This window comes from Octopus bimaculoides, chromosome 10 (assembly GCF_046866305.1).
Source record: "Octopus bimaculoides isolate indiv1 chromosome 10, ASM4686630v1, whole genome shotgun sequence".
NCBI lineage: Eukaryota > Metazoa > Mollusca > Cephalopoda > Octopoda > Octopodidae > Octopus > Octopus bimaculoides.
Genome location: NC_142937.1, coordinates 70,087,566 through 70,094,571, shown reverse-complemented (window position 1 = coordinate 70,094,571; position 7,006 = coordinate 70,087,566). Strand labels below are relative to the sequence as shown.

At 36.9% G+C, this 7,006-nt stretch overlaps 1 long non-coding RNA gene across 1 annotated transcript in view; it reads left to right on the top strand.

The window, feature by feature from the left end:
- Positions 1–2,818: 2,818 nt before the first annotated feature.
- LOC149133767 (uncharacterized) overlaps positions 2,819–7,006 on the top strand; it is a 4,699-nt gene continuing 511 nt past the window's right edge. The window contains exons 1-2 of the long non-coding RNA XR_016243439.1: positions 2,819–2,890; positions 3,369–7,006. The exon at positions 3,369–7,006 is cut by the window's right edge and continues 511 nt beyond it. This is a non-coding gene — a long non-coding RNA (uncharacterized LOC149133767). The remainder of the gene's footprint in view (positions 2,891–3,368) is intronic.

Genomic DNA, 7,006 nt, shown 5'->3' with positions numbered 1-7,006 from the left:
CTTTTATTCATCTCTGTTTCCTCTCTTACTACATAACGATTTCCCCTGTCTAATTTCTCTATACCTAATTATCATTCACATTACTCCATCAACCAAAAATCAACATAGAAAAAGCTATATAAATCACAATCTGATGAAGGGGAGGAAACCGAAACGCTTAGTGACAGTCAAACTTTGCCATGTAAAAATTTATATATATATATATATATATATATATATATATATATACGTGTGTGTGCGTGTGTGTGTGTGTGTGTGCGTGTGTGACATTTGGTATAATTATAAACAAGGCAAATTTTAGCCATTTCTCCGTAGACTGAAAAAATGTAGGTTAATCGTCACATCAAAGCGGCTATTCCATGTTACTACTAGTTTAACCCCGGGCAGATCTTCCACCAGTTGGTTATCGGTGCAGTTCTGCACCCTGTGGCGATTAACTTTACTTGTTAGTATAGTTATTACTCTCATCTCTTCTTGAAATTTTACAACTAACTACTTTGCCTGCCGCAAATCAGTGACCGATGTTCGCTTTGTTTACATTATATTACTAGCTGGATGAATTCCGACCATCTCTCTGGCGACCAGGTGTTCTCGACTGAAGATGAGCAAACTAGCTCGGAACGGAGTGAGCCTCACGGTCCTGTCGTCTACTGGAGGATGGTGGCGGTTCGCTTCCCTGCTAGCAATATATATATATATACTGAGGGCAGTGATGCATCGATAACAACATGGCGGAAGATCTGCCTGGGGTTAAACTACTAGTAACATGGAACAACCACTTTGATGTGGCGGCTAACTTTACTTGTTAGTATAGTTACAACTCTCATCTCTTCAGCAAAAAATGTACTCCATCTGGTGAGAGATAGATATTATTTATTTAAAGAGCACAACATATGTCTATAAGTGCTACTAATAGTTTCATATGATGAGAAATACTCAAACATATTCTACAGGCACAAACCACTCATCATAGCGAAATAGAAAAAAATGAATAATAGAAGAAACGCGAAAAAAAAGAAGAAAAAACAGAACTGAGAGAGCAGCATAAAGTATACACAGAAAGTAAAGAACGGAAAAAGGTAAAAAGAAAAAAAACACAAAAACTAAAATGTAAAAAGTAAAAAGTAAAAAGAAAGAAGAGCTCTATCCTCATTAGACCTTGAATTATAAGGCTGGAAAGATATAACAAGTCAGTCATGAAGAGGTGTTTTCTATATGCTGCCTTCTCAGTTTATTTCAAGTATCTTCAATTCAATTTTTTTTTAGTTCGTTATGATTTGTGGTTTGCGCCAGAAAAATATGTTTGAGTATTTCTCAAAATATGAAACTATTAGTAGCACTTAAAGACATGTGTTGTGCCCTTTTAATAAATAATCTATCTATCTATCTATCTATCTATGAGTATGTATGTATGTATATATATATGTATATAAATATGTGTGTGTTTGTATGTATGTGTGTGTGTGTGTGTATGTGTGTGTGTGTGTGTGTGTGTGTGTGAAGGCGCATGGCTCAGTGGTTACTTACGTCGAACTTACGACTGTGAGGTTATGAGTTCGAATTCCGGACCGGGATGCGTGTTGTGTTCTTGAACAAGACACTTTATTTCACGTTGCTCCAGTTTACTTACCTGTAGAAATGAGTGGCTGCGTCACAGGTGCTAAGCTGTATCGGCCCCTTTGCCTTTCCCTTGGATAACATCGGTGGCATGGAGAGGGAAGGCTGGCATGCATGGGCGACTGCTGGTCTTCCATAAACAACTTTGCTCGGACTTGTGCCTTGGAGGGTAACTTTCTAGGTGCAATCTTATGGTCATTCGTGACCGAAGGGGGGGGGTCTCCGATATATATATATATATATATATATATATATATATATACACACATATACAGGTATGTGGTAAGAAGTTTGCTTCCCAACCACATAATCTCGCATTCAGTCCCACTGCGTGCCGCCTTGGGCTAGTGTCTTTTACTATAGCTCTCGACCGATCCTAGTCTTGTGACTGGATTTGACAGACGGAAACTGAAAGAAGCTCATCATATATATATATATATGTGTGTGTGTGTGTGTGTGTGTGTGTGTGTGTGTGTGTGCGAGTATGTGTGTGTGTATATATATATATATATATAGTCAGCAAAATCCCAGGCAGGGACTTGAAAAATAATATCAACATAAAAATAACATCAGCAACATACCTTTGGAATGAGAACAGTGTACTCTATTAGTGAAATAAAGGCTTGCGTTCGAAATTCTACCAGAACACCTGATGAAGGCTGGAGAGTACATCAGCCGAAACGTTGTGATAACAACAAGATGATATCACTTATATCCTTCCATTCTAAATAATTCTACATAATTCATCGTCTCAAAAATAGAATAGTAAGTACCAGGTTTATCAAAAAAATAAATACTGGGGTCGATTCATTCGATTAAATGGTCTTCAAGGCGGTGCCCCAGCATGGCCGCAGTTTAATGACTGAAACAAATGAAAGACAAAAGATAAAAGATAATAGATATATACAATTAAATAAATAACAAAGGGAACTAGACATTATTTAATGAATCTCATTAGCTTACAAGTGTTTCTGCTATAAAATGCAGTGCATTCTTAGCTGAGCGCTTGTGTATCACCTTATAACTTAGTCGGAGCTTAACAAGTGCAATTTCATTTGGGAAAGCGTTTACATATATGGAAAGCATTACCATCGAAAGAATATAAAAAGATATAAAGAATATGAAATATATAATATATGCCTTTTTCGATGGAGATGTATATAAACGTCTTCCCAAATAAAATTACACTTCATTTTCAAAGCTCAGACGAGGCTATTGGGTGATACACACGTACTCAACCACGAGTGAATATGATCTTATAGCAGAAACTGCTGTAAGTTAATGAATTACATTACAAAATTTCTTATTTCCGTGTCGTCTATTTAATTGTTTATTACGCTCTGTACTAGACAACCGCTTTTTACTGAAGCATATATACATTGCGTTCTAACATGAATTTATTAGTATCGCTATGCCTAATCGACATTTATATGTGTGTGTGTGTGTGTGTGTTTGCAGGTGTTTGTGTATGAAGGAAAGAGAGTGGGAGGAGAATGGGGAGAGAGAAGGGGGTTGGAGAAATGGAGAGAGACAAGGGGTTGGAGAAATGGAACGAGAGAGAGAGAGAGAGAGAGAGGAAAGAGGAGAGAAAGAATGAGACAAAGAATATATATTTGGTTTGGTGTCATTATTAAAGTTGCACATTTAAAAATCATGTCTCACGTTTTGATTTACTTATATTTCTAAAATATTCAGATTTTATGCTTTATACATCAAACCGTTAATTTAAATAATGTTTGAATATATTTCAGATTTTATGAAAACTGACGGTCCGATTCACAGAGCAATACCTGAATATTTACAAGTATAAACGCGAAATTATGAAAGAAAACATTTTCTATCTTCTATAGTGTTTGTAACCAAGTACTAACTTTTTGAATATATCTTTAAATATTTCTTTTAATGAGGAATTATAATAACGTCAGTATTTCAATATATATTGCCAATTATTAAAACTGCAAGCTAGCAGAATCGCTAGCGCACCGGCCAAAATGCTTACTAGTGTTTTTCTACGTTCGAAGTTCAAATTCCACCGCGGTCGACTTTGCCTTTTATCCTTTCGTGGTCAATAAAATAAGTCGATGTAAACGAACAGTGAAAAAAGCAATGACGAAGACTTTACCACATATGCGGGTAGAGAGAACAGAGACAACGAGAGAGTTAAACTGGATAAGCAAACTCCAAACTCGTTCAAGTGCTTGATTTTTACTCAGGAACTTACTGCTAAAAAAGACGCGGAAGTCAGAACGAAAGATTCTCGCAAAGCTGGAAGTGAACAAGGATATAGCTCTCCAGAAACTGACAGAAGAATGCAATATGATATTAAAAGTAAGGCACGATACAGAAGAAATCCAACGCAGAGACTGTTTACAAATAAAATCAGTATGGAAAAGTCGGAAGACGAATAAAGTGTTTCACAAACAACACGTTATACAATAGTTGATAAACCCATGTACGGCATACGGTGGTAGGCACCTGAGAAAAGAGTGTCCGTTTAAAATAGCAAAATGCTTTCGTTGTAGGAATACAGGACATTAAATCGCCCTGCTAAACTAAGATAACAAAAAATTGGACCAAACGAGAAGAATAAATAGTTTGTCATAAGAGAAAAATGTTTGTACAACGATTCGTCAAAGTGAGAATCGAAACCGCTAGTGTCAAAATGCAATTAGACGTGGTGAGTGACATCACTATCATAAATGTAAAAACATGGAGGCAAATCGGTAAGCCGAAATTATTTAAATCAAATAAAGTGGCAACTGGTGTAACTGGAAAGAAATATTTCATCGGCGAATGTATTTGCAATGTAACTTTTCGAGGTGAAATTAAAACGAGAATCATTTATGTGTTGAAAAAACCACGAAATCTATTTAGCAGAAAATGTATGGAGTTATTCAAAATGTGGGATACCCCTATCAGTGTTCTCTGTGAAAATGTAGTCGGCGCAGCCAAAAGTTCGAATGAAGTCGAACAACTGAAACAAAAAGTTAAAAAATTGTTTCCAAATGTTTGTTTGGAAGGACTAGGCTGTTGCACTAAAACAAAAACGAGGATCGTGGTAAAAGAAAAGGCAATACCTGTTTTTAGGCTCTAACGGAACGTGCCATTTGTGGCGTTGGACCAGTCAATGAATAGCTAGAAAGATTAGAAAATCTAGCTATAACTGAAAAAGTCGACCATTCAGACTGAGTAGCCCCGACAGTTTATGTAAAGAGAAAAAAAACTAAGGGTGTATGCAGTCTTTTCAACTGGATGGAATGCCTGTTTAGTTGAACAGAATTATCCATTACCAGCCCAGAAGTGTTCTCAAAACTAAATGGATGAAAATTTTCTCAAAGTTAGATTTTTCGGAGGCTTATCTGCAGATACAGGTAGAGGAAGATTGCGCACACCTTTTAACAATCAATAAACACCGTGGGTTGTATAAATTGAAACGGCTTCCTTCTGGTGTAAAAGTGTCAATTGCCATATTCCAAAAAGTGATGGACGCAATGTTAAACGATTGCGACTTCGCTATAGTTTATCTCTATGATATTTTGATAAAGAGCGTATCAGTGGAGCAACACTTCGAAAATATAAAAATAATATTCGGAAAAATAAATGAATACGGGTTTAGATTAACAGGAAAAGTATGAATTTTTTATGAAAAAAAATCAAATATCGAGGTCAAGTAAGGGTACGAAGGCCAGACCCATCAAGGGCGACGGCAATACGGAATATGCCACCTCCAACAAACGTCAAATTGTTACAAGAATTTTTAGACTTGGTAAACAACTATCAAGTATATATCCCGAACATTCACAACGCAAGGGCTCCACTAAACGAGTTGTTAAAAAAAGGATACCAAATGCTTTTGGTCAGAAAAATGCCAGATGGCATTTGAGGAACTAAAAAGCATGTTAACTCCAGACTTGTCGCTTACACACTTCGATCCGAAGTTGCAAATGATACTGGCAACATATGCTAGTCAGTGCTGAGGATGTGCTCTAGCAGCGAAATTGCCTACTCAAAAATGGGAGCCTTGACCAGAAGTAAAAAGTCCATGGTCAAGACTACATATCGATTTGGGGGGTCTGTTAAGTGGTTATTACTACTTAGTAGTAGTTCACAGTTTTACAAAATGGCCGGAAATTGTTAAGTGCAAAAGATCAACTTCCGAAACGGTAATAAATTGTTTGCACGAATTATTCGCAAGATTTGGCAGCCCAGACGTAAGTGTATCTGATAATGGAACACAATTTGTGCCTAGTGTATTTAGAAAACTCCGCGAAATGTTCACGGTAGAACATAAAACGATAGCGTCTTATCATCCCAGATCCAATAGACAGGCAGAGCGTTTTGTGGACATGTTAAAAAGAGCTTTGAGAAAATCAAACAAGGAAGATAAAGACAAAGTCACTCTGCAGCAATTGCTAAGGGTATACAAGGTGACGCGAACCCCAATATACCAGCAGGAAGCTCACCAGCAGAACTGATGTTCGCGTGTAAGGTGAAATCAGTTTTTGATAAGCTGTTACCTGGCTAGGTAATAAAAAGTACCAGGGAAGACAATCCATTTTTTTTTCAAAATTGGTGATAAGGTGTACAGGAGGTCGTATAAAAACGGAAAAGAGTACTGGGAAGAAGGCAAAATTACAAAGTACATAGGAAAAATGATGTCCGGAATTAAAAGCAGAAAAGGTATTGAAAAAAGAGACAGAAACCAATTGATTTATAGAAAATGAATCAGACAGATTAGAACAACCTATGAAATGGCTGTGTATAACACATTCCAGGTACCAACACCGGTACAGGTGGTTGAACCCACGCATACATGTGGAAGAAAAAAGAACACAGAGTTCCTACAAATAGACACCATAAAGTAAAATATTAAGTTGGGGAAAAAACGTTAAAAAAGGAAGAGGGTAAAGAAATTGAAAAATAAAATTACTTGCTTCCCAAAGAAAAAAATATATCGGGAGATGTATTGAAAATGGTACTCCCTTTCCTACGTGACAAAATGGTGTGATCTAGTCATTATAAAATCAGACAATCAGTCGTAGAAGGTCAGGAGTAGAAGAGTCGTACGAGTTCTCAGTTGGAGACAGTGTTAGTTATGTGATATGTTCGAGTTGCCGTCATAGGAGACGTTTAAACGTCATTGTCTTGTGGTGCTGTCAGCGATTGCACGATAGACGAGTCAAAGATAATAAGACGCGGAATAATAGTGGCGACAAGAATATTACAGTGCCGACAATAACATACAAATGGACGAGGGCCCACATTATAGCAGTTATTTATTTCGTGTTATTTCTTTTTATGCTTTAGGCTAACCAACTGTTTATACCACGACCATATTGGCTATCACTACTTTACCATATATACGTATCTGTCTGTCTGTCTGTCTGTC